This window comes from Lissotriton helveticus, chromosome 10, assembly GCF_964261635.1.
Source record: "Lissotriton helveticus chromosome 10, aLisHel1.1, whole genome shotgun sequence".
NCBI lineage: Eukaryota > Metazoa > Chordata > Amphibia > Caudata > Salamandridae > Lissotriton > Lissotriton helveticus.
In genome coordinates this window covers 997,320,397-997,347,936 of record NC_136071.1, presented here as the reverse complement: position 1 = coordinate 997,347,936, position 27,540 = coordinate 997,320,397, and the positions used below count along the sequence as shown (strand labels likewise).

Genomic DNA, 27,540 nt, shown 5'->3' with positions numbered 1-27,540 from the left:
AGTAAACCATACATCAGATAGTACACTTTGTAGCCATGACGGGCCATTTGAAAAGACATCATTATAAAACCCACACGTATATCGCGGTTCCATGGGTTCTCCCTTTCCCTTAGGTACCAGGGGCCTTTTGCTGGTCATTGAGCCCGAGAGAAACATCCTTCTGGAACCCATTTAACCCATACCCTGTGAAATTTCTTCGGGCATCCACTCGCCATATAGGTGACCCTTTCTGCTGCCATATACATGTCCATCCCTGCTCTCCACTCTCGGAGTAGTGGTGCATTGACGGCACCCCACGTTCTTGCTACCTCCGTCTTTGCCACCACTAGTGCTAGGGCAGTAAAAAGTATTTGCGGCAGGCTCAGTTCTACGTCGCCCGGGATTCCCAACAGTATAAATTTAGAGTCCGAGGGTATATCAACCTCCAGTACTTTGCTCAGTTCCTTTAATATCTTCCCTCAATAGATCTGTATTGTAGTGAAGTCCCAAATGTTGTGATAAAAGTCACCCTCTCCATGTCCACATCTCTGGCAGGTAGGGTCACTTGCTCGTCCTATTTTATGTAGTCTGGCTCGGTCATACTAGACTCTGTGGAGTATTTTGTATTGAAGGAAGCGAAGGCGTGATTTGATTGCCACCTCCCTAGGGTGCATTAAGGCTGCCTCCCAATCTGTGGTTTTGAGTGTGCCCAGGTTTCCCTCCCAGGTAGATTGCAACTTGCCCAATCTGTCTGTGCATTATTATTGACACTGCCTTGGTGGAAATGTGCTCCTGGAGCAGTCTCGCCTCCAGTGGTGCATAGTCTGACAGTGGGGAATCACCTATGTTCTCTGCTTGCCATGCATGCCTGATTTGACCATATCTGAGGAACTGGGAGGTCTGTAGTGCAAAGTCCTTCTGAAGGATATGGAAACTTTTAAGTTTACCCTAATCCATAGTATTGCCTATGGTAGAGATACCTATATCATCCCAACCTCCAAAGCCTCTTAACTTCCGTATTTCTTATAGCCAAGGGCAATGCCAAAGGGCCGTCTGCTTAGTGAGTTTCTGGTCTCACCCCATTTCCTTCACTGCTCTCCCCCACTCCTCTATTGTAGCTTGGGTGGCCGGGAGAAGTTTTCCCCTGCCTCTGCCACCTTGGAGATAGTGCAGACAGGTGCGTCCAGCCATGGTTTCCCTTTCTAATCTGTAGGTGGGATGATCTCCCGGTACATGTATCCATTCATTTACTGGGGTCATTTATTGTGCCCAGAAGCAGGCCTCTATGTCAGGGAGTGATAGCCCTCCATTGTATTGTTTCCGTTGTAAGGTACAATGTGCAATTCATGGTTGTTTCCCTAGCTATAGGAGTGAGCGTAGCTCAGCGTCTATTTCTCGGAAAGTTGCTCGCAAGAGGAGAAAGTACGTGTTCAGTAGTGCATATAGAAATCGGGGCAGGGTGATCATTTTAAACATGGCGGCCCGGCCTAGTATGGTGAGTGGGAGTGCTTTCCATCGCTGTGCAGCTCCTGCGAAGTTCGCAAAACCCTCTGGGTTTTTTAGCTGCTACAAAATAACAATTCCCACCCCATATGCTACAAAATCCATAGCACACGCCCAAGAGGACGTGTTTTGAATACTCAGGGGCAGAGTTACAAGCCCCTGGTGTCATTTTTGCACCACCATTGTGCCCATTTACAACGTGACACATCTAGAGAGATGCATTATGTTGCAAAGCCCTGGGTCACATTATACCTGCGTCAGGTATAATGTATGCAAGGTGGGCGTTCCCCTGCAAAAAAGCCCTGAACAAGTGACGCAGTGACATCTACAAGATTTCACTGCGCCACTTCTAGGATGCCACTAAGTCAAAACATTACACCTGCCTGGAGCAGGCATAAGGAGTGACGCAGCACAATGAGGATAGGCCTCTCCATGCATTGCTGGAGTTGTGTCATGCTTGCGACACGACTCCAGCAATGTATGACTTTTGCGCCAATAGATGCGTTAGAACTTCTGACACATCTGTCAATCCTTGCGCCATGGTGCGCCGTATTGTAAATATAGCACATAGATGGTGGCGCCAGTGTTTCTCAGCGTGGTGTAGGGAAAGTGACACATCTTTACAGATGGGTCACTTTCTTGTAAATCTGCCCCACAATATTTAAAACACTAAAAAACAAGACTAGACAATAAGCCATGAATACATTATAATACATGTCAAAACAAAGAATGCTGCACTCAATATCATGCCATGAGTAATGTCACCAATGACGCCTTAAATGTAATTTCTGAAGGTTTCTGCCACATAATGTGTGAGGTCATGTGAAATATCGGGACGATTTATGGATTTCACAGCGGAGGGACAAATATGGCTTGGTAGTTAACCCAGAGAGATGAATGCTAGGAATTTGTTAGGTTTTGACATGATTAGGAAAATGCGTTTAACGGTGCTATTGTTAGTACATTTTGAAGTATTTTCCTATGAGACTATTACATTGTTTGTACAACTTGAACCACAACGTTTTTAAACTGTGTTTTTTTGCACTCGATTTATTTGCTTTATTTTTAAAGAAACAGTGGTGGTTGGATGCCCATGCCCCCTACCTGGCCCTATCCCAACCCAGCCATCCTTGCAGCAGCAAGACCCGGTACACACCCACCACCACATCCCAGTGTGTGGATGAAGAGTCTAGCCGCATGTCAGACCCTGCAGCCACACTCATGTGCATCCTACCAACTTCTAAATCTAACCAGGGGTCTGATAACTTATTTATCTTAATTTTTTTTTACATTCACAAGAGTTTGTGAAACTTGCAAATTCACTGAAACGTGTGAATTTAGGAAAATGGCAGCTATTTTTTTCATACAAAAAAGCAGCTGCTTGCTTGAGAATTAAAAAATAAAATGTAAATTTACTGAACGCTAAGCACAGTTTTACTACTCTGCATAAAATGTTTTCACTTAAATAAATCCACAACCATCTGGTATCTAGAACAAGTCATCATGCTTCCTATGCTTTTTTTTCAATTTTCTTTCCACATTACGGAATTATAATATGTGAAGAAAAAAACTAAAACTGATCACAGTTCATGAAAAATTCAATCTGATCTGATTGACAAAATTAAAGGTTCAAGCTAGGGAGTTTAACAAGCAAAATATCTCTAAAATGTAAATATTTGCGCGCCCAGCAATATCTTTTTAAAATATCTCATAAATGACAGAATGGACTTTTACTAAACCACAAAAAGAATGATTGCATGGTGCCACCTGAGCAGTATGTCGGTACTTCTGTATGATTTTCCTCTTAACACGTCCAAACACATATTACACAACAATGAACATACCTGCCTAAAACAAGCTAGAACAGTGAAAGAGTGGATGGTGCACACCTTCTTTATTGATTTGAATCTGAAATTATTCACTTTAAACTTTATGGCGTGCTACGTTTGCCTATGCCTGCCTGGCATGTGTTGCAACTCAAAAGTGGCCAGGTCCCGCTCGGGCAACCTGGACTCAAACGTACACAGCTATGGGGTTAAATACTATCTAAATCTTCCTGTCGTCCACTGTTTAATAACAATTGTAGCAAAGCTTTGTTGACATACTCATAAATGCAATTTATTGCTCATTGCATGATTAGTAATATCTCAACATTGTATCTCCTTTATAAATTGATAACTCTGCAACTTATTGCATTTCATTATTACAATACATCAATATACGACAATTGAGGATTCAGAATCCAGCCCAATGCATTTCGAGACTGGTGGTACCTTTGCCAGGGGCAAACTGAACTGTTTCCAGCTCAAAACCGTTTTTCTAATGTTGCTTGAATAGGCGAAATTGCTATCTCGAGCGTGGTTCTATGGTCGGAAAGCGTCAAGAGCACTATGTTTGATACTGTTTCTCAGGCCTCTATACTTGTCTGCGCCTCCTCGAAATGCCAGGATATAATCTTCATACTCTCCGGTTTTCTTTAAACTTTGTGTGTGTTTTTTTCTACTTTCGCAAAGTTGTCGCGGGTTCCGTATTCGTCTATGGCATCTCAGTGCTGCTTGGCTACAGTCTCCGAACTGTCCAACTTCTCTTGATTCCTTTCGAAAATACGGTAGCACTACAAGTAGGGGTGGGCGGAATTTGCGTAGTCGCGCTATGCAAAGTTCCACCAAAACAGTAAAAATCTCAGCGAACACGCGGAATTGCTTGATTGCGATGCTTTTTTCCTGTTCGCGATTGCTGTTTGCATGCTCGGGCAGAAATATCTCATGAACACGCACTTTGAGAACGCGAACAAGCAAAAAATTCTGTGAAGCCGCGGAACGCAGAATTTTGGGTAATTTTGCCTTCTCCGCGGAACGCGAAATTACCTAAATTCCGTAAATTCGCGAGCGGAACGGACTTTATCGCCCAGGCCTAACTACAAGGGAAGTTGGACAGTTCGGATAACGTAGCCAAGCAGCACTGAGATGCCATAGAAAAATACGGAACACGCGACAACTTCGCGATAGCAAAAAAACGCACACGAAGTTTAAAGAAAGCCGGAGAGAGGACAACAGGATGATTTAGATAGTATTTAACCCTATAGCTGTGCACGTTTGAGTCCAGGATGCCCGAGCGGGACCTGGCCACTTTTGAGTTAAAACAAGCTAGAGACATTGGCTTTACCACTGCTTGTTACCAGTTTGCGATGAATATTTGCATTAAGCCTAGCCAAGAACAATGACCAGTGTGACTCTCATGCTCTTGCCTTAAAGGGACCAAAACGCTGACTCAGCCTGCCTCTCAGCAAGGGTACTTATGATGGTAGTTTACCTGAAAGGACTCGGTTGTTACATGTGCGTAAGATTTGACTCCTGGCTGGGCCCGAGGTTGATTATATATTTGGGTATGTTTGACATTAATCACATTCTAGATACCTTCTCCTGTTTATGTGTTTAATGGTTGGTAATGAGACTGTCTGCCACTGGGTGGATTTCACATTTTGTGTAGGGATGAGCAGTACAAGCGGCATTACCTAAAACTGAACGAGATTCCGCAAAGCTACGTCGCCCTGCTTGTGCTGATTTTTAGTGCCAGGTGATTGTCCTGTGCTGTAAAATCAGTGCAAATTGCACCACATGACCCGCCAGAGGGGGCTGCTTCTTTCTGCGGCTAAAGTAGATTTTCTACTCGAGCAAACATCTTTCTCAATGCAAAGCGATGGCCCACATTGAGAAATCTTGCTGGGAGGTGGTGTAGCGCACAAATATCTCACTCACCAACTTAACGCTGGTGAAACCTGCGCTAGAAAAAACTCTGCCACACAGCGGTTGGTGGTGTTTTTCCAAACCTCTGTGCTCCAAGAAGAGCAGGCAAAACTCTACAATCTCTGCCAGAGGAGTAGAGTTTACCACCCACCCCTACTTTTGTGATAGATTTTGCTAGTTATTGACAATCCTAGAAAGCAGCCTGGGGCTCCTGCGTGCCTAGGCATGGGAGCCGCACATTGAGAATGTAATTGGGGTATTTGTTTCCTAACACATCTCAACAAACTAATCTCCTACTGCTAAGATGTTTGTGGTCTGAAGAACTCACTTTGACTTTTACCCTTTTCTGCTGATAGAAAGCATCCCGTCAAGGTTGATAATGACGTTCCCCATTGGGAAAATAAATTGTCATTGAGTGTAACATTGTCGCAACTCAACTTAGTTCTTGATCTTGTCATCGAAAATAACCAACAATGGTTATTCCTATGCCAGAACTTTGCGGTTCTCTGATTTGCCCTCAAAATGTCTCCAATAAAACCACTTTATCGGTTGAACAATCGCATGTCACCCCCGTGTAATTGCACTCCTTACAATTCAGAACTTAGGACCTAATGTACAAAGTGTTTTAACGGTTGCAAACCCTCAGATTAGGTAAACCTGAGGGTTCTCAACCGCTACAAGACTGGCCTAAATCCATTTAACAATTTGGAACAGGTTTTTTGAGTTGTTAAATGGGTTGAGTAAACATTAAGGACTCTCTATTTGAAAGGGGCATATTTGGGGCTTCCCTTCTAAATATTGATTCCTTAACTTATGTATTATTATTTTGCAACCAAAATCAGGTCACGAAACATTGCTATTTTATCACCAATACCAAACTTATGGTAAGCCATTTGCAAAGGGGAAGGAGAGCCCTGGGGAAAGCTTCCCCTCTGAGAATGTTGACGAATAATTTTTTATAGGAGTAAGCAGTGGCCCATGGGACCATGTTCTACCCCTAAACAAAGGTTTGTTTAACTTTTGTTTATCTAACTGCAACTTGTTTTATTTTAGGAGAAGGGGTTGCATTAAAAAGAAAGAATTGCTTTATTTAAAAAGCAATTTCAGACATGCCTGTAACTCTAGCCGATCGTAGTGGGTTGCAATTTATGGCCAGCCTCTTGCATATTTGTGAGGTAGGCCAAATTGTGACCCACTACAATTCAGAATTTTTGGAACTGAATATTTGTACGCAGGTGAGCTCATAAAATTCCTTTCAATTCCCCAAAAGCTGGTGTGCAATCTGCGACCGGTTGCTCTAGCTGGGGCATACAGTAATATAATTAGTCAAGCTTAATTTTGTCTAGATGTTCTATTGGAAGAGCAGTACCTCTATTTGTCACTTCAAACTTTTGTATGCGCTCTTCGTGTAAATGCATGCTTCCTACAGCAAGGAGGTCTATAGGTGTCTTTAAGCTGGAACACCAACTACAGAGGTGCAAAGGGGTGTCAGGCTTCTGCACCTGACTCTCATCAATCACAGTGAAGAGTCATCAGGGAAAAGACAAAAAGTCAGGTTTTACATAGAAACCTCCTCACTATTCACAGCAGATTTTACTATTCCACCGTCACCCATACTGTCCTCCAAATGGCAGTGCTCAGGGAGACTAGTTAGCAGTTCATTGCTAATGTTGGGCCTCAGTGAATTTCTAAAGACAGGCCTGTCTCCTTCCCTCACTTCAGAGTATGTATCTGCTCACTTCAGTTCCAGGAATGAAGACAATACACTTCCACCATCTGAGGAGACTGTCCTCAACCCCATCTGCAACCATGCTAAACTAGGGACTTTCAAACAGATCCCACTTGCTTTTTGTAATGAATACGGTGAGCCGAAGTTTAAGCGTGAACATCAAAAGATATTTGCTTCAGTATTTACATAATCTCCTTTTCAATGTTTACTTTATTTACCCTGTATACTCTACAACGTTGCTTTGATCATGAGGTTACTGTTGCCTTTGAGCGCAGCCTTAACCTCTTCATATTTCCCTACATTTGAGTCTATCCATTACTTTATGCTTCTAGCCCTTGAGATGATTAGTTGTTTTGCTAATGAATTGGTCTAGGGGTAGTCTTTCAGGGTATAAACTATTGGCCTTATTCTAGTGCATATCAGAAGTACCAAATATAGCATTATATTACATGCAAATAATGTTTATTTCTACAGTTTTGCATCCTAAAACGTAATTCAATCTCAAACATTGGCAAAGTCAATAGGTCTGGGGTTGGGCGCAGCCTTCTGGCAATTCTTTTTTTATTTTTATTTTATTATTTTATTTTAAAAGTTTTTGAAAAAGTAATTATAATGCCTGGTGTTACAGCACACCGTATATCAAAACACATTATAACACATTAATACTTGACATATTTTACAAAAAAAGAAGGAAAGAAAAAAAAAAGGAAACGAAGAGAACAACGAAAAGAGATAAACAAACTCAGCACAAAATAAATTACAACAGTACTGCCTATCCTGGTGTACTGTTTAATCCCCTTTTCCAATGTTCAATGTGATTCCAAATCCCCCCCGCCCCAGTGCTCTACCCCTTCGGCCTTTCCTGGCATAGATTGCATTTTCCAAATTATAAGTAGCCAGTAACCTAGCTAACCAGGTATGGAATGTGGGGGGGCACCTTGCCAAGCCACGTCTTTGCTATACATATGCGAATCACTGCTGTAGCCATGAAGAGGAACTCTGTATGTAGGTCCGCTGCCTCTCCCTCGACCCCTAAGATGATTAGCTCTCGTGAGAGAGTGATCTTGATCCCCAGCGACGTATCAAGAAATTTCTCAATAGCCCTAAGAAGTTGTGGGCAAGTAGCAAATATATGTAATATATCCGCGTCCATAGAGTCACACCGTGGGCAGGTTATACCTGCAGTGCCCCCCCCACTGAGCTATTCTAGCAGGCGTGTAATACAGAGAATACAGGGTTTTGTAGTGTTGTGCTTGTAGGGAGGCTGAACAAAGTATAGTGCGTCCCAGACCCAGGGAAGCCTGGAACCCCTCCTGAGTAATGTCTAGTTTCTCTGCCCATTTAGTGGCGTATTTCACACAATCATCTGGTTTGGCTATATTCAGCTCTGCATAAAACTGGTGGATTGGACAATCCCCCCTGCCCTCAATAGCGTATAGGATGCAATTTTGGCCAAATCCTAAAGGTCCCCCACGCTTGCTAGCAAAAAAGCTCCTAATCTGCAGGTACTTAAAGAAAGATTGTAATTCCTGGAACTGCAGCATTCCGTTAGGGCCCAAGAGGTCACCTACCTTCTGTATACCGTGACTCTCCCAATCCAACATAGCTGAATCCCTAAATATTTCACCCGGTGGAGAATCATTTGCTGACAAACGGGTGTATCGGTTGAATCTGCCCTGCCCGAATTTCTTAGAAAAAGCCATCCAAATTTTATACGCTGCTTGTAGTGTCTTAAACTTTGTGCGTTTATAATAACTGAAATCAATAGTGTTTAGAAAACAATTTCCTGCGTTCCCTCCCAGCAAGATAACATATAAATTCGTATAGTTAGGCCAGTTTCCGGAGTGCTCACTCCCTCTCCCATCACCTCCTATTAACCCCTGAATGTATTGCAGAGCTGCCGCCCAATAATATAGTCTAAAATCTGGAGCCCCCCAGCCGCCTCTTTCTCTTGGTAGGGTGATATAGCGATATGCTCTCCTTGTTTTCCCATGGGCCCAGATGAATCTATTCAGTATGTGTTCTAACTTATTAAACCAAAAATTTTCGAAAAACAGCGGAATTGCCCTAAACATATACAAACATTTGGGCAGTATAAGCATTTTAATGACATTAGTGCGCCCCACTAGGGTTAGGTGCAAGTTGTGTATCCTTTCGAGGTCCTTTTTACTTGTACACCTCTCTGGAGTCAACGCATGCAACAGAACTTTGGGATATGAACCTGCCTTTTGTGTCTTGCAAGAGAGTGGTGAACAAGGTAGCAAACAGGCACACTTATTTGGAAGACAAAAACAATTTCAGTCGTTAATCCCACACCTGGGTGGTGCTCAAACACTATGACAGCTTGAAACCTTCTCCATACTCAAGAATTTCTTTTCCAGCAATAACTAAGCAAACGTTGATGGCCATATGATTTGGCCATCTACTGGTGCTGGCATCTCAACTGAACTGGAAATGCAAAGGACCAAAAACATGTAGACATTGTAGTGCAGAGAAGGAGAAATTTGCGCATCTGATTAACATTGTTACGGTTTTAATTAACTGAAAAGATAAAGAGTTTTGATATGATTTGAAAAGGTCTTGAATAACACCAAACCTAAAAAGCCTTCTATGTATTCTCTGTACTGCCATGAAAACTGACCTTGACTTAAAACTTTGGATAATTTTTTCGGTCAAATGAACCTTCTCTCCATCCATTCCTCATCTCTCTGAGAACAGCCTACTCTAAGTGACATAGATTTTCACCTTAATCCCTATTTTTGTATATCTGCAAATTGCCCGTACCTCATCTAGAAAATCACAACTTTTCCTTTAAAAGTAGGGATGGGAGCAGAAAACTCTGTTACCACCTTGTGCAGAGTTTACCTGTGCAGTGTTGCTCCCTCCACTAAAAACAGCAACATACTTGGTGCAGCCTAGAGGCAGATTCTTTGAAAAGGTTAACTGGCCATATTGCTCATTGTTTTATTACCTCTTAAGTAGGTAATAAAGGATATACTCCCCTTGCTGAGAGCAGGCACCGGAGAAGTAGGGCCTCTAAGAGAGCGAGGTGGAGAGGATTGTAGAGCCGCTCCAAGCCCCTCAAGCACTCCCTCCAACTGGGGCTGCCGCCACTCCTCATTGGAGATTCTGTTCTGACGCCTTAAGATGATGCCATTGTGCAGGAGAAACCTGTTTGATGTGCGTTGGCATCCGAGGGAGGCAGAGGGCAGCGGAGCAGGCGCTGCTCTCCAGTGCAAGCTTTCCCTTTAAAATGGATTCATGGAACATAGACTTGGTGCAAGGGGGCGGATTTAATTGAACTATCTGTACGGTGAGATATATCAGATAAACACTATATTCCAGCATGTAAAACACACTCATTCCTTCCATAAATAGCTTTAACATCAGCCGCCGCGCGGTCCTCCTGTACAGCTGCCCGCCTGTGCCCTCGCTGCTGCTGCCACCCGGTAAGCTCTCCTGTGCCTGCCGCTTCTGTGCCTCTGTCCCCAGTTTCCCCCGTGCCCTGTTGTTGCCCCCTTCTCCTCTGTGCCCCGTGTGCCCCCGTGATTGTGGCCATTTGCCTCTGTACCCCGTATCCCCTGTGATTGTGTCCGTTTTTTGCTCTGTGCCCCGTGTGCCCCTGTGATTGTGCCCATCCTTCTGTGACCCCCCCCCCCGCTGCCCCGGGTCCTCCTTCCCGCCGCTGCATCCCTGCGGCTCTGGCCCCCGATGCCCCATTCGCCACCCCGCTCCCTCCTCCAAGCTGCTCCTCCCTCCCACTACCCCTTAAATGGAGGCCGCGCAGCGGACGTGCGCAGCGGGCGCGCCACTGGCACGCCGAAGGCAGGCCTAAGGCAAGCCCCTCTGCGCCCGTCCGTGCCTGGACCGCGCCCAATGCCCGGACCTCTGGCCCCCGAGGATGCCAGCCCACACGACGGACTTACGACGACGCCACCCTCCACGCACTCAACACCGGCCAGAACCCCGCCTGCTACCGAGCCCTCCCGAAACGCACCCACGGACCCTTCACCTGCCAAGCCTGCAAATTCACCTGCCTCCGAACCTGCACTGCACCCGCCAAGCCAGGCACCAGCAACAATCACCTCAAGTGCATCCTGCTCAACACCCGCTCCATCCACAGACACGCCGTCGAACTCTGGAACCTCCTCAGCACAACATCACCAGACGTCGCCTTCCTCACAGAAACCTAGATGAACGCCTCCTCAGCCCCTGATGGCTACAAGATCACCCGGAGGGACCGCGTCGACCAAACCGGAGGAGGCATTGCACAGAAACATCATCCGAATCATGACCAACTCCGACGACACCCTCACCGCCGCCGAGCACCTTCACTTCCAGATACACACCGACCCCAAGACCACCCTCAGAGGCACTCTCATCTACAGACCCCCGGGACCACGCACACAATTCAGCGAAGCCATCGCAGACTTCGTCAGCCAGCATGCCCTAACCTCCTCAGACTACATCCTCCTGGGGGACCTCAACTTCCACCTGGAGAACAACAATGACAGCAACACCGCCGCCCTGCTGGACAACCTCGCCAACCTCAGACTCAAGCAACTGGTGAACACCCCCACCCACTATGCCGGACATACGCTAGACCCCATATTCTCCTCCAGCAAGCACATCTCCTTCAGCGACTCCAACGGACTACGCTGGACAGATCACAGCTGCGTCCACTTCAACTTCAGGAGAACCACGACCCACCACCACCCGCAACAGGTTCCCCGCAGAAGCTGGAGCAAGATCACCGCCGACCAGCTCACCACCTCCCTCAGCCAGAATCCTCCCACCAACACGACGGACCCCAACGAAGCAGCCCGCAACCTCACACAGTGGCTCACCAACTGCGCCGATGACCTAGCACCACTGAAGAACCCTCCCAGCAGACCCTGCAGCAAGAAAGCCTCGTGGTTCACCAACGACCTCAAAAACTCCAAGAAAGCCTGCCGCACCCTCGAGAAAGCCTGGCACCACGACCAGACAACAGAAAACATGACAGCCCTCAAGAACGCCACCCGCAAACACCACTAGCTGATCCGCACCACCAAAAGGACAACATTCAAAGAACGACTGCACAACAACACCCACAACAGCAAGGAACTCTTGAGCATCGTTAAAGAGCTCTCCAAACCCCAGCGCCTGCAACAATGACATCACACCCTCGCAAGACCTCTGCGACTCACTCGCCTCGTTCTTTCACCGCAAGTTCGCCAACATACACAACAGCTTCGGCGCACAGACCACACACCCAACTACCGAACCAGCGCTCCCCCACCACCACCCTCTGCAGCTGGACCCCGGTCAGCACCAAAGACACCACCCGCACGATGAACACCATCCACTCCGGCTCCCCAACCGACCCCTGTCCACACCACATCTTCAACAAAACCGACTCCATCATCGCACCCCAACTCCAGGACATCATTAACAGCTCCTTCATATCCGCAAACCTTTCCGGATAGCTAGAAACATGCCGAGTTCAGCGCACTCCTGAAGAAACCCACGCGGACACCACGGACCTCAAGAACTTCCGACCCATCTCGCTCCTCCCTTTTCCTGCCAAAGTCATCGAGAAGACCGTCAACAAACAACTCTCCACCTTCCTCGAGACAAACGGATCCCTCGACCCCTCGCAGTCCAGTTTCCGAGCAAACTACAGCACCGAGACCACCCTCATCGCAGCTACCGACGACATCAGGTCCCTGCTCGACAACGGGGAAACGGCTGCCCTCATCCTCCTGGACCTCTCAGCAGCCTTCGACACCGTATGCCACCGCACCCTGATACAGCGCCTCAGCAACACCCGAATCCAAGGAACGGCCTTGGAGTGGATCATCTCGTTCCTCGCCGGAAGAACCCAGAGAGTCCGCATCCCCCGTTCTGATCCGCGGCCACCGAAGTTATCTGCGGCGTTCTGCAAGGATCCTCGCTCAGCCCCACCCTCTTCAACGTCTACATGAGCCCCCTTGCAGCCATCGCACGCCAACACAACCTAAACATCATCTCCTACGCTGACGACACCCAGCTGATCCTCTCCCTATCCAACGACCCCGCCACCGCCAGAGCCAGCCTCCAGGAAGGAATGAAAGACGTCGCGGAATGGATGAGGCTCAGCCGTCTGAAACTGAACTCAGACAAGACGGAAGTCCTCATCTTGGGACCATCACTCTCTGCCTGGGACAACTCCTGGTGGCCTCCTGCCCTGGGCACCGCCCCCAAGCCAACGGACCATGCACGCAACCTGGGCTTCATCCTGGACTCCTCCCTCACGATGACCAAGCAAGTCAACGCCGTCTCGTCATCCTGTTTCAACACCCTGCGCATGCTCCGAAAGATCTTCTGGTGGATCCCCACCGAAACCAGGAAGACGGTCACCCAGGCCCTCGTCACCAGCCGACTGGACTACGGGAACACCCTCTACGCTGGAACCACAGCCAAACTCCAGAAAAGACTCCGGTGCATACAGAACACTACTGCATGACTCATCCTGGACATCCCCCGTCACAGCCACATCTCTGCCCATCTGAAAGACCTGCACTGGCTCCCCGTCAGCAAGAGGATCACGTTCAGACTCCTCACCCACGCACGCAAGGCTCTCCACGACATGGGCCCCAAATACCTCAACAGCCGCCTCACATTCTACACACCGACCCGCCAGCTCCGATCCGCCAGCCTCGCCCTCGCCAGCGTCCCACGAATTCGCAAAACCACCGCCGGAGGAAGATCCTTCTCCTACCTGGCGGCCAAGACATGGAACTCCCTTCCCACCCACCTACGGCTGACCCAGGACCATCTCTCCTTAAGGAAACAACTCAAGACCTGGCTGTTCGAGCAGTAGCGACTCCCCCTCCTCCCAGCGCCTTGGGACCCTAGCTGGTGAGTAGCGCGCTATACAAATTTGTTGATTGATTGATTGATAAAACTATAAAGGGAAAACGTATCAGGATCTAAATCAAGGTTTAAAGAAACATAAACCAAGTGTGAAAGTGTACAAAGTTGCAAACATTGGGGCCACCAGACACATTTCTCTCCCACGCCTGCTGGGGAGAGATGGAGTTCAGAACTTCAGATGAAGCCCCAGCTGGGGATGCTAAGAGACATTCCATTTCCTGATTGGCGAGCACGTTTACTGGCATGGAGGTTTATGCCAGGGCAAGAACTCGACCTGCAGTGTTTTTTTCGTAGGTCTCTTTTGTAACAGAGGAAGAACAATCTTTATTGAGTTTTTCCATTATTGAAGCAATCCATCCCACCACCCCCCACCCCACCCTGAAACAGGCATGACAATGAAACAAATATAAACATAAACATTGGTCAGAATAAGCACGTAATTATACAAAAATTATATATGAACAAATTAAAATATAATAACATACTTTACGATCTTGATTAGAAGGTATGTTCCATCCATTGTGCTAAGGGGTCCCAAATTTCTAACTCTTTCTTTTTCTTATTCCGACCCTTCCGACTGTATATAGCAATTTCCAAACTATAGGTTGCTAGTATACGAGCTTGCCATTGTTGAAATGAAGGTGAATATGTGTCAAGCCAGGCTGATGCTAGACATATTCTAAATACCGCCATTGCTACAAATATCAGTCCCCTTATGTTGGTCGGTCAGGTATCTCCGTCAACCCCCAGTACTATTTCAGCGGTAGTTATCTCTATATTTGTTTTCAAAATTCTAGAAAGAAAAGTAGATATTTCCCGTTTTATAATATAGAGTTCTGTACAAGTAGCAAACATATGTATTATATCGACTTCAGGTAGTGAGCATCTCGGACATTGAGTCCCCTTGCCTGTACTCCACTTGGCTATTCTTTTAGGCATATAATATAATTGAAAAAAGGTCTTATAATATTGTGATTGTAGTTTAGTTGATATTAAGAGTGATTGGGAGTAATCAAATCCCATCTGAACAGAGGTTTCTGGTATTTCTGATAGGTTCTGCCATATTTGAATATGTTTGTCTAAATCATCGGGGAACATGATATTCAGATTATTGTATATTTCCCCAATTTTAATTGTGTTATTTTTAATAATCGTTTCAATTAATTGTATTTTCAGAAATGCCGAGTTGCCGCCACCCTTTTTCATTATAAAATCTCTAATTTGCAAGTATTTAAAAAAATCACGATGATCCAAACCAAATTTATTTTTTAATGATTCAAATGAAGTAAACCCTGTTAAGTTGTAAAATGAACCTAGTCTAGTGATACCCAACCGAACCCACCGTTCCATACATGAATCGGAGAAAATCTCAGGGAGATTTCGATTTCTATATATAGTCGTATAGTGTGAAAATCTGCCAATCCCCAGGATTTTGCGTATATTACCCCAGGCAGTATATATTCCCATTAAAGTTTTAAAGCGAACCTTTTTGAAGTGACAATCATAGGTCAGACACCAAAGATGATTTCCTGTGTCTTCGCCCAAAATAGGTTCCTGTGGAGTCGGGACCCCCCTCACTTGATCTAATTGCGAGTTAGGGGTTAAAAGTGCTCTACTATAGTTGAGAATGGTCGCCCACCAATAAACTTTAAGGTTTGGTAAGGCAAGTCTTCCTCTATCTTTGGGTAGATTAATACATTTTATGGCTCTACGCGATCTAATGTACCCCCAAATAAAGCGAGAAAATATACCATCAATTTCTTTAAAAATGTGTTGGTCAAATATTAAACAAATAGTTCTGAAACAATATAAGAACTTGGGGAAAAATACCATTTTAATAAGATTGCATGTACCAATGATAGTTCGGTGTAAATTATGCAGTTTCTTCAGTGCTTGGTCCGTTTGTTTCAAAAGTGGGTTAAGGTTAAGTTTAACCAAATTGTCAAGATTTGAGGTGATATTAACTCCTAAATAAACAGCGTTTTCTACTACCCTTATATCGCCATACTTAATTAGGTTGTTGATTATAATTTGTGTTTTGTTTTGGTTTAATTTATAACCCGAAACCTTTCTAAAATGCCTAGCTTCTTGTTCAATTAGTTTAATAGCTTCCTTTGGGTTAGTTGTAGTTATAGCAATATCGTCGGCATATGCCAATGTTTTGGTGTTCCCATTGGGGGTCGTTATTGGTCTTACAGCTTGATTGGATTCTAGCCTCCGAATAAACGGATCTATAAATAATGCAAATAATATGGGGGAACAAGGGCAACACTGCCTAGTCCCTCTCGTCACTTTAAAGTTGTCAGATGTATCCCCGTTTATCATAACCGTTGCTTCCGGGTTAACATACATCATACGTATTGCCCTGATGACATTTTCCCTATCCCACTCCTTGACATAGTCGTCCATAGATATTGCCTGGAGACCCTATCGAACGCTTTTTCAGCGTCTAGCAGCAGAAGTGCCATAGGGTCCCCTGTAGTTTCAGCTATGTAAAAGAGTGTGATAACCCTCTGTATGTGATCGGTGGTTGATCGGCCCGGAACGAATCCATGTTGCCTAGCTGAAATGATTTTATGAACTAGTGGAGCAAGCCGGCTAGCAAGTAGTTTAGAATAAATTTTAGAATCATTATTGATTAAGGTGATTGGACGGTAGGCCCCTAGCTCAGTGGGGTCTTTGTTCTTCTTGGGGAATACAATAATTTATGCTTGTGCCCAGGATCCCGGCGGTCGACCACCCTGAAACACATGAATGAACAGCTTGGTTAAGATCCCTTTCAGTTGTTTGCTAAATCTACCATAAAAATTCTGATGGAATTCCATCGAGCCCAGCTGCTTTACCAGATGAGAGGCTATTAATTGAGAGAAGTATCTCGACCCATTGTGGTTCTTCGGCCAAGCAGTCTTGATCAGTTTGGGGAAGTTGAGTCCATGTAACCAAATCCAGATACTCCTTAATTTGCGATTGGGTTTTACCTGTCTCGGTATATAATTCCGCGTAATATCTTTTAAATGATTCTCTAATCGCTTTTGTGTCTTGTGTAAGGCCACCAATGGGATCTCTAATCTCTTTAATTGTATTGTCAATATACTCCTGCCTAGTTGAACTGCTATTTGAAGGCACACTTTTTCCCCGAGCTCATAGACCTTTTCCTTATTTTGGATGGCTTTACAAACTGCTTTTGATGTAAATATTTCTACAATTAGATTTTTTGCAATGGCAACATCTCTTATAACTTCCTCAACGTTAGTATTTCCCTGAATTGCCCTTACTAGATCTTCCTCTTTTTTAGCTAATTTGTTTTGTAGACTTTTTAGCTGCAATTTTGCATCTTGGTTCTATTTGATTGAAAATCTGATGGTTTCTCCCCTAATTCCCGCTTTGAGAGTATCCCATACGATTTACAGCGGGGCGCTTCCGAGATTAAATTCTAAAAATTCAGGAATCCAATTTTCTATAAGCTGACAATATTCTTCGTTAAGCAGAAAGGCCCGTTCAAATGTCCACCTCTTATGGTTTGATTGTATCTTTCCTGTATCAATACTTATAATTAAAGGGTTATGATCAGACAATACCTTCGGTAATTTATCTATGGAGCATTTTGCAGCAATGCAATGTGAAGCAAATATATAGTCCAGTCTTACGAATTTGTAATGTGGGTGGGAAAAGAAGGTATAGCCTGGGTTATTTGAGAAGTGCATTTGCCTGCAGTCAAATATGACATGTGTACTACAAAGTTCTTCAAGGGCTTTAAAAACTTTTGGTTTCCTGCCTAGATACGTGAAATTGTTTGGCCCTTGCGCCGAGTCTGCTGGAAGATTTAGTTAAAGATCACCGCAAACAATCAATGGTAGTGTCCAATGTGCTAATTCATTAGATAAAAATATAAAAGGATATGGATCATCGTCTACGTACCCATAAACCGAGCAAATCGTTAATTTTTTTCCCACACTATATTGGCACTCGGTGATGGCCCATCTTCCGAGTTAGTTTGCCGTTGATTTAACAAATTGGAGACCACCCCCGCGTGCCAAGATTGCTACTCCCCGTGTTTTATTTGCCTGAGTTGTTGCCGTGATCACCCTATAACCTAAAGTTTTTCAAATTGATATTTGGGACCCTTCGACATGGGTTTCTTGGAGACAAACTATATCCACACCTATTGAATTAAGACCAATTGCCGTTCTTTGTCTTTTTTTCGGGTTGTTTAGTCCACAAATGTTAATTGTTAAGATTTTAAGTTGACTCATTTTTACACAGGAAAAAATAATCTACCGTTAAATCTTTGCCCAAATAAATAGAAATTTGCAAATGCCACAACTTCTGACCTAATTTCGTGCCTGTAAACCCACCCCCTCACTCCTTCCCCTAGTGCCCCGTTGAAAAAAAAATTACTTCCCCCACCCAGTTGACCATCCCACCTCCCTCTACCCCTTAATGAGGCTTCCTTGTTCAAAACGAACCAAGTTATGGGCACCCGTGTGAATAGTAACTCTAAGCGGCTGCTCGCCCCGACCCCCATGTCTGCCTGAAGGAGCGGGGTTATTCTTATTTATAGTGTGTTCTGGTTCAAAAAATTATTTGGCATATATACAAATCAGTAACAACAGATTAATTGCAACAAACATTTTACTTAAGATTGTTGTTAAGTAATCTATTGATTATTCTTGCTTTTATCTGAGTTTGTAATTTCCTTTAAGTACGCTTCTGCCTGTATCTCACTGGTAAAGCTTCTCGTGGTGCCATGAAATATGATTTTTAATCGTCCCGGGTTCTGCAAATATACGGTCGCACCAATTCGTTCAAATGGGGTAAATAGCTGTCGCAACCTCCATCTTCTTTCCACAGTTGCGTGGGCGTAGTCCGGTCTGCAAAAGAATGAGAAACCCTTGTATTCTCTTTTTTTTGTCGGCCGGGCTAAGTCAAAGAGGGCTTCGCGTAGTAGAAAATTGCCAAAATTTACCAAGAAAGCTCGTGGATACTGTGCAGTTGTCTGAGATTTTTTTGAGCAAGTCAGAGGAAAGCGATGGGCCCGTTGTATTTCTTTAGTAAAGTCCCACATGTGTAGCTCAGGGAACGCTTCTTTCAGCAAAGCGATCATATAGCCCCTGGGATTATTCCCCTCTGCATTCTCAGGTATCCCAAGAAAACGTAAATTATTCCGTCTTGCTCTATTTTCCTGGTCTTCAACCTTCTGCATTAAGTCTTTACCAATACCCTCCTGCTCTTTCCCAAGTGATTGTAGAGCCGATATATCTTGCTCAAGACTTTCCATGCGTGTTTCCACTGATGCCATTCTATCCGAGATCTCAAGACACGTGGCTCCGACTTTTTGTACTGCCCCCTGAAGTTTCTGGATGGCTGTATGTTTTTTTTTGTTATCCTGTTTGACGTCTTCTTGAAAACTCTTGATTGATTTTAACACGTCGCACAAGGAAGGTTATGAATGTGTTTTCTTACCATCCCCAACATCAGGTTGCGAAATATTGGATGCGTTTGATTCTCCGGAGAAGCATAGTTTAGGATCTAGATCGGTAGTATCTTGTGACGGAGTGTTCCTAGATTTATGATTGGGCTGATCAGTGTTACTCCCTTGATCCTTGTACATTAGTTTATTTTGCCTTTTTTGTCTTTTTCTTCTTCTTTCTTGTTTCTTTCTTGACGCACTGTCCTTTAAGACTATACTCGATTTCTTTAATTCAGGCGCTGACTCTGGCTCCGATAGATTGAGATCAAGATCTGATGGTTCAGGAGATCCAACACTCATCTGTTCCAACCGCTGCAGCTCACTTGAGGTTGAGGCGCCGGTTTCATAGATTTCAGTACCAGAATCGGACTCTACAGAGCCAGCGTGGGTTTGAACAAGGCATTGAAAATGACTGTGTGTGACCGGAGCTTGCTCTAGATTAACATCTTCCCCAGTGTCACTATCAATAATTAGCTCTGGTATTTGTTGTATCTGATGTCTCTGATGTCTCTGTTGTGTAGCACATTCATTGTAGTCCAGGTTTAGAGCCGGTTTGGCGCTAAGTAGCTCTGAGGCGTGGCCTGTATTAGAATCTATTTTTGTAGTCTGTTTATGTTCAGCCATAGCTGTATTTTTCTCCACCCGGACTGGTGCCAATGTTTGTTCAAGTGCTGGTTTAAAACTACCTATTTCAGTTGTTACGTTCGTTCTAATCTCTGGCATATCCTTATCATGATCTTTATCTTTATCTTTATATATATCATTTTCTAGCTCTTCGTGTTGTCTCACTGATTTAACAGAGGGGTTCGACCCTTGGGCACATGGAATTTTCGTTCTGTTTGTTTTGTGGGTTAATTTTATATCAAGACCAGAGGGCCCATCACTCCCCACAGAGCCCACAGAGTCCAAGGATACTTTGGACACAGGATTAAATATACTTGAAATCCGGGGCTGAGCCTCAGTGGCTTGCCCGCTGGTTTTTGCTGTAGTCTTAAATTTTTTTATTGTCTGCAATCTTCTTGCCTTTTTCGCCAGCAGGTCTGACTTATCTGTAGCATACCCACTGCTCTGTATATTAAGCGGATTATGTACTTTGTCATCTTCATTTCCATCGCCATCTAAATTAAGGGTGGGCGTAGTTCCCGAAGTAGTGCTACGCGAAGCTACGCGAAGTGCACTTCGCACTACGCGAACTTCACGTAGCACTACGTGAGCTGCGCAGTAGCATGTTCGCACTGTGCAAGATGCATTTTCCATGATTGCACAGTGCGAACAAGCATCCGGCACTGTGCAATCATTGAAAACTGCATCTTGCACAGTGCGAGCTGTAGTTTTCTGCCGCTCGAGTAGATTTTTACTCGCGCGGAAGCTTTCTCAACGCGAACTGGTAGTTTCTCATCACGAGCCGTCGCGAGCATGCACGACCACTCGCAATGTGAAACCTGACCTCCCCGCGTTGAGAGTCTCGCCTGGATGTCATTTTGCTTGCTCGCGGTCGCGAACCTGACGTTGTGGACCGCGAACAAGCAAAAAATGACCGCTGCACTACGCTATGCTGCGCTACGCGTGTTCGCACTGTGCTACGTGCAGCTCGCGTAGTGCGAAGTTGCGCAAACTTCGCGAACTACGCGAGCGTAGCGTAGTGCTTCGCCCAGGGTTAATCTAAATCCTTGTCTTTATCTTTATCCTTGTCTTTGTCTTTGTCCTTATCATTTTCCCTTTCCTTTTCTGTGATTTTAGGTTTACACCTTTCCTTTCCTTATCTTTATCCTTTTCTTTCTCCACGTTATTTTTTAAGCCTCTTGTCTCAGGTCGGTTCACAGTGCCCATGGAGCTCTGCGCTATTTGAGATGCAGTTTGAGATGCAATATGACCCCCAATTGGGCCTATGGCGCTTTGACCCCCTGATGGCACTAATGTCACTAATGTCATTGAAGTATTTGTATCGGTAACACGGCTACCCACAGGCTCCTCCATTTTAATATTTAATTTTTTTGCCCGTACAATTTTTAGATGTAGCTCACCTCTGCCCGGTTGTCTGGACTTCCTCCCCCACCTCCGCAGAATCTCGCCGAAATGTCCACCGAATATTCTCCCCACAAACAAAACAGGCAACGTGCGCCCTGACCAGCAGCTACAAACAGCTAGCATCAGACCTTGCTAGACTGGTTTGATCGTATCGGCCGTCCCTCCAGACGTTCCCTAGCAACGGGAAACTCAGGCTAACGAGGCAGAGGCTGAATCGTCGTCAGCCTGGGTCTGAAATCGACGAGGGGGATACCGTCTGCACACCGGACACCGCAGAACAGGTCAGGTCAGCTCCGAACTGCTCAATCAACCGAGTTATGCCTCGAAGCTGCTTTCCTTTCCTCTTTCTTTTTTTGACCGCCGCCGCCGTGTAGGGATATCTTTACAAGCAGAAGGGCGCTTTTCAATCAGCAGCCCCCTCCCGTGATGTCAGGTTAAAAGTTTTTCTCGTCTTTAGCTACTTTGCACAGCTACAGTGTTTTCGGTAGTTCTCAGCCTCGGGCTACATCACCATAAAACCAGCGTACATTTCTCAGAGAGCGATTGCCTTTTCAATATCACTTGTCAATCGAACACATCGCGAAAACCTCCATGCAGCATTAAGCGCCCCGCACAGAAAGAAAGCAGGCAGAACAGCAGGGGTCAGAGCCAGCAGAGTCCGCCTCAAGCCCCGATCAGCCGGACGCCATCTTGAGTAGCGCGCTATACAAATTTGTTGATTGATTGATTGATAAAACTATAAAGGGAAAACGTATCAGAATCTAAATCAAGGTTTAAAGCAACATAAACCAAGTGTGAAAGTGTACAAAATTGCAAACATTGGGGCCACCAGACACATTTCTCTCCCACGCCTGCTGGCGAGAGATGGAGTTCAGAACTTCGGATGAGGCCCCAGCTGGGGATGCTAAGAGACATTCCGTTTCCTGATTGGCGAGCGCGTTTACTGGCATGGAGGTTTATGCCAGGGCAAGAACTCGACCTGCAGTGTTTTTTTCGTAGGTCTCTTTTGTAACAGAGGAAGAACAAGGATTGGGGAAACGGTGGGCAGAACTCTGCAGAGTCTTACAGAGTTTTTATTAATCTTCATGGAATTCTGTGTGGTGCAGCTCTGCGAGTTCCACCCACCCCTATTTAAAAGTTATACCCTAGCAGCCTAACAATATCTAATGACCTGCAGCTCATCCCTTCATACCTTCAACCATTTACAGGAAAAACATACCCTCTACCACTAAAGATCACGTCTAACTCCTATTAATTTAATCTACCACATACAAACTAGAGTAAATGCATGGAATTGTTTCATTAAGCACACAAGACTAATACCCCAAACCACAGATGGCAGGATGACAAAACCACTTCTTTGGATTTCTTAAGGTGGCTAAACGGACAGAATGACATTCTGAAATTCCCAAATAATCTACTTAAAACCCAACTATTTTTCCTGGATTTAAACATCATCCCAGATGAGAGGACCCTCGGGAAGACACCCACGTACAGCACACATCAAAAAATTGTCTGCTTCTTATCAACAGCTTCCACCCGAGACACCTCAGAGAAAATCTACCTGAGACTCAGGCGGAATTGCACCTGCCTCAGCAACCACAAAAGACAGGCTAAGGGCTAGGCTTCCAAAGTGGAAGCAAGAAACAACTCACAACAAATCTCATTGCACACTATGAAATGAGCCAAGAACAACATGGTGGCACTGCTAGAGATTTCACCTCCAAAAGAGATAGGAGAAAGTCCAATATGCATTACAACTTACAGTGTAGTGGGCAGAATCAGAAACAAACACTGGCAGACACTGAATAGTGGGACTTTACAAATTACAAAACCCATGTTCTCACATAAACGGGGCATAGTCTCTGTGAAATGCTAGTCCACAGACAACCACATAAAACCAATGACACAAGAGAGAACCAGTTTAATAAACCAATAAAAGTACACCATGTGGTAGTTGCAGTCTGCTGTCTCACTCAGACAACTAAATTGATCACATTTAACAACAATACCTCCTGGGAGTTAAGACATTTCACTAATTGTAACTCCCAATGGGTAGTCTATATGGTAACGTGCCCTTGCAATCTACATTACATAGGGATGACCAACAGCAAAATGAAAACCAGAATCTGCAAGCACCACAGCAATCTCAGAGGTTGGTGCGTAGCAACCAAAATGTCAGTTCACTATATGGAACACAAACACACTGTAAGAGATTACCGCTGGATCATTCTAGAACAAGTAAATCAGGAATCACAAATGAAAACGAATGGGTTTTCAGATTAAAGACTCATGACGAAGGTCTAAACGAAAATATTCCCTGTGTGCCAGTTCACAAGATAACTTAGTGATGAAGCATGGACACCCAATAAACCTAGGATATAGTTTTCTACAGAAAGTTAGTTTTTTTCCTGATTTTTTGAGACACCCACTCCATTAACAGCCCGAGCATGGATACATTAGTAATTCTGACTGCCATCCCTATGATCCACAATATATTGGATTTTTTACATTTTCAATTCAATTTAGTAAACACTCCTTCTTTTCACACCACAAATGTAATAAGCACTTTTTTATACATACACTTTTAGGATTTGGTTTCATAGAAGAATAAGAAACCTTCAACTTCCACTCGTTTTTCAATTTCACATGCTCCATAGCATATACATTGCTATGAGCACAAGTACCAGGAAGTGGTTCCAGCCTCCGACGGCCATCTTTGACGGTTGGTGTCCTATTCTTTGTCAGGCACAGGACGCCGAAGTCCTGTCAGCCACTCCGCTGACATATACAGAGCCAGCACAATCCCCCAGTATCCTCGGAGCCACGGGTGGGCGATCCCAAAAGGAGGGAGTAGCATTGGTGTAGTGAGTATGGTGCAGCCTTTTTTGTCTCAAATATAGACGCTCTTTCCACTAGAAGTCACTAACAAAACGATGCTAATAATGATACCTCCTTTTTCATTTTGTAATTTGCACAGAGTGTGACTAAAGGCATCCCTTCCCCCCATTTTAGGTTCATAATGCTGAATTTAGGCAATTTACATTTATGTGTCAATTTCATTTACTGTCTGTTTATCAGGTTTTTTTACCGTTGTTTTTCTGGACAGCCAGTCATTCATTGCAAGCAGATATGTGTGCATATTTATATTTATGCCTTTTTAATGTTGAATTATTTTGGTAGCACTATAAGTATTCACTTAGATCAACATGAAAAATATATCACAAATTTTACCAAGTAGATGTTTTTCAAATATAGAAGCATAATATATGTAACATGGCCAAAAGCCATTAAAGCCTAACTTTCTCTTCATATATCTTTTCAGATCTTCCAGATATAACACCAAATCAGTACTGTATGTATATGTATTTTTTTTTTCTAGCATGCAGTGGTATTTCAACTAAGTGTTGACAGGAGTGGTATCAGGGAGTAGGAACCCTTGGTACTGATGAATAGCCTTGGGGTATGGCTTGATACATGGAGACATTTGAAACTGGGGAACATAAGTCCATAGAGTTTCCACTTTCCCCACATTTTTACCATCTGGATAGAGGTGCAAATAAAATATTGCTCCTACTAGCCAGGCATTTTTAATCTTCCACGAAAGCCCCCCACTAAAGAAAACTTTCTGTTTTACAAAACACCTGAAGTGGAAAGGAGGTCCCAAGAGACGGATGGGCTCTCTTTGTTTATATTGCAGCTCATCCCTTCATACCCTCTCCCACTAAAGTTAACGTCTAACTCCTATTAATTTCATCTACCACATAGAAACTAGAGTAAATGCATGGAATGGTTTCCTTAAACACACATGACTAATACCAATAACCACGATCTCCACTGAAAAAAAAACACTAACATTGGGATGCAGAGAAGTGTGCTGCCTGGCGTAATGTGTTTTAACGCCTTTCCTGCGGCCGCGATTTTGTGGCAGTGCGGCACTTCCGCAAAATGGGCGGGGCCGCGTCGGCCATTGGTCGACAGCAGCACTAGCGAAGTAGTGCTCCCGCCGGTCAACGGCCGACAGAAGCACGCAAGGGGTTAAAGCCTCATCAACTCTATTTCAATAAAATACAATATGTAATCCTTCTGACCCCCACCAAGGGCAAACAAAATAGCACCCAGTTGTAGGGCAGTCAACTGTAATTCATACAGACTACTTAATCCTTTGCTAGAGAATCCATCACCCAGCACTGTACCAGTCTACATCAATAAACCACCCATCACCAGCTGAACAGTCATGGAAAAACTGATGAGATATACCACATGCTGCTGGCCTAGGAAAGACTTTAATTTCGCCACTACTACAAGTCCCAATAAACTAAACACTGTCACTGATTCTTAATATCTCTAAATGAAACTCAGATATGGGGTCATATTTCCAAAGTCCACCACTGCAGATCGCTCCACTATGTCTTCCTTCACTAGGCCTGCACAGGACTGTTGCAAAGTGACCCATTATAATGTGGCATCCACTTTGACAACCTGAAAACATGCCTCCGCTTAGAACTAGTCCACTGCAGCTATCTCTCACGGTTGCAGACAGGAATGTAAAAAAAAAATCTTTTACGCTAAAATCCTACTACTATGCATTAAATGCATCACCCCTAAAATTACCTTATTGCCGCTGAAGTACGGTGGTACTAGCCTAGAAGTGTTGCCTTGTGGAGAGTCTAAGCTATTAATACTTTGGATGGAATGAAAGAAATCGAATCTCAAAAGTCATGACATTTCCAAGCCCATGCAAATTGGGGGGACTCCGTGGTCCTTTTAACACTGAGGAAAAAGAGTGCAGAACGAAAGCTGAATTTATGCTTTTATTGCAGCAAAGTGGGACATTTCGCTAAAGAATGCACTGCAAAACCAAAAGGATTCTGTAAACATGCAGCGACCACCACTGATGCATTACAGGAAAACTAAGAGACCCGGCTAGCATTGAGGTCAACCGGTCAGCTGTGTATCTATGTAAGACTTCACACTATTTTGCAAATACTTTGAGTAACATCCCTCAACACCTAACCATAATAACCATGATTATCTTTCCAGAACAGAAGAACATTGTGCCCATGCTCCTCGACTCTGGGGCAACTGGTAACTTTTTAGATCTCACCCTTGCTAGCTCCTTAGAAAGGCAGAGCCTGAACCTGTTAGACCAGTGGACATCTCCGAACTCTCTTCAGCATGACTGATGATACAACCAATAGGTCTGGTATGTGAGAATGGACATACCGAGACTCTGACCTTTGACCTGATAGACAGACACATCTATGTTTGGGGATATATTAGGAGCAGCCTGGCTCCAGCTCCACAAGCCTAATATTGATTGGGCCTCACACTTAATTTACTCTGGGATCACACTATTGCAGAACCCATTGTTATACCACTAGAGGGGAATTAGTATCACACTCAATTTGTGCTGCAAATGAACAAGGAAATATAACTTCCCTACCTATCGAATGCTGGGATTTTCAGGATATATTTGATTAACAAAAGGCAATGCAATTACCCTTCATTGAGAATTCGACTGTCATATAGACTTACTGGTAGGTGTGGTCCTCCCCATGTAGTCACAGCTATGCCTTGTTGGTTCCTGAGATCAAGCATCTAAAGAGTTACCTGGATGAGCTCTTTGCATTAGGGTTCATTGGACATTCCACCTCTCCTGTATCCTTGTCACTCGCTTTGTCCCTTAAAAAGAACCACAAGTTGCGGGCCTGCAGTGAAAGGACAATTAGTAAGGTAACAATAAAAAAATGGTATCCTGTAGCCCTTAATCTCCATTTTGCTGGATTAGGTTTGCGACTCTACAGTATACACTAAATTCGATTTGCACAGGCGTATCACATCATTAGGGTGAAGGAGGAAGACGAATCGAAGACAGCTTTTCAAACCAGTCTGGTTTATTACAACATACCTTCATGCCATTCGGCCTGTGTAACCCCCCTGTCACATTTCAATTCTTTATAAATGAGGTCCAACAAGATCTGCTGGAAGTATGCGTCATTGTGTATATTGACAAGATCCTCATTTGTTCCCACAACATGACTGATCATATCACTCACATACGAACAGTCTTACAGCACCTCTGTGACCATGCCCTGTTCGCCAAGGTAGAGTTGTGCGCATTTCACACACAAAAAGTCGAGTTTCTTGGCTACATTCTGTCACCTGAAGGCATAATCATGGACACA

The 27,540-nt window shown here is 44.4% G+C and overlaps 1 protein-coding gene across 1 annotated transcript in view; it reads right to left on the bottom strand.

Annotated features, from left to right (window-relative positions):
• The window catches only part of TMEM196 (transmembrane protein 196), a 413,699-nt gene that overhangs the window by 165,793 nt on the left and 220,366 nt on the right, over positions 1–27,540 (bottom strand). The window lies entirely within an intron of this gene.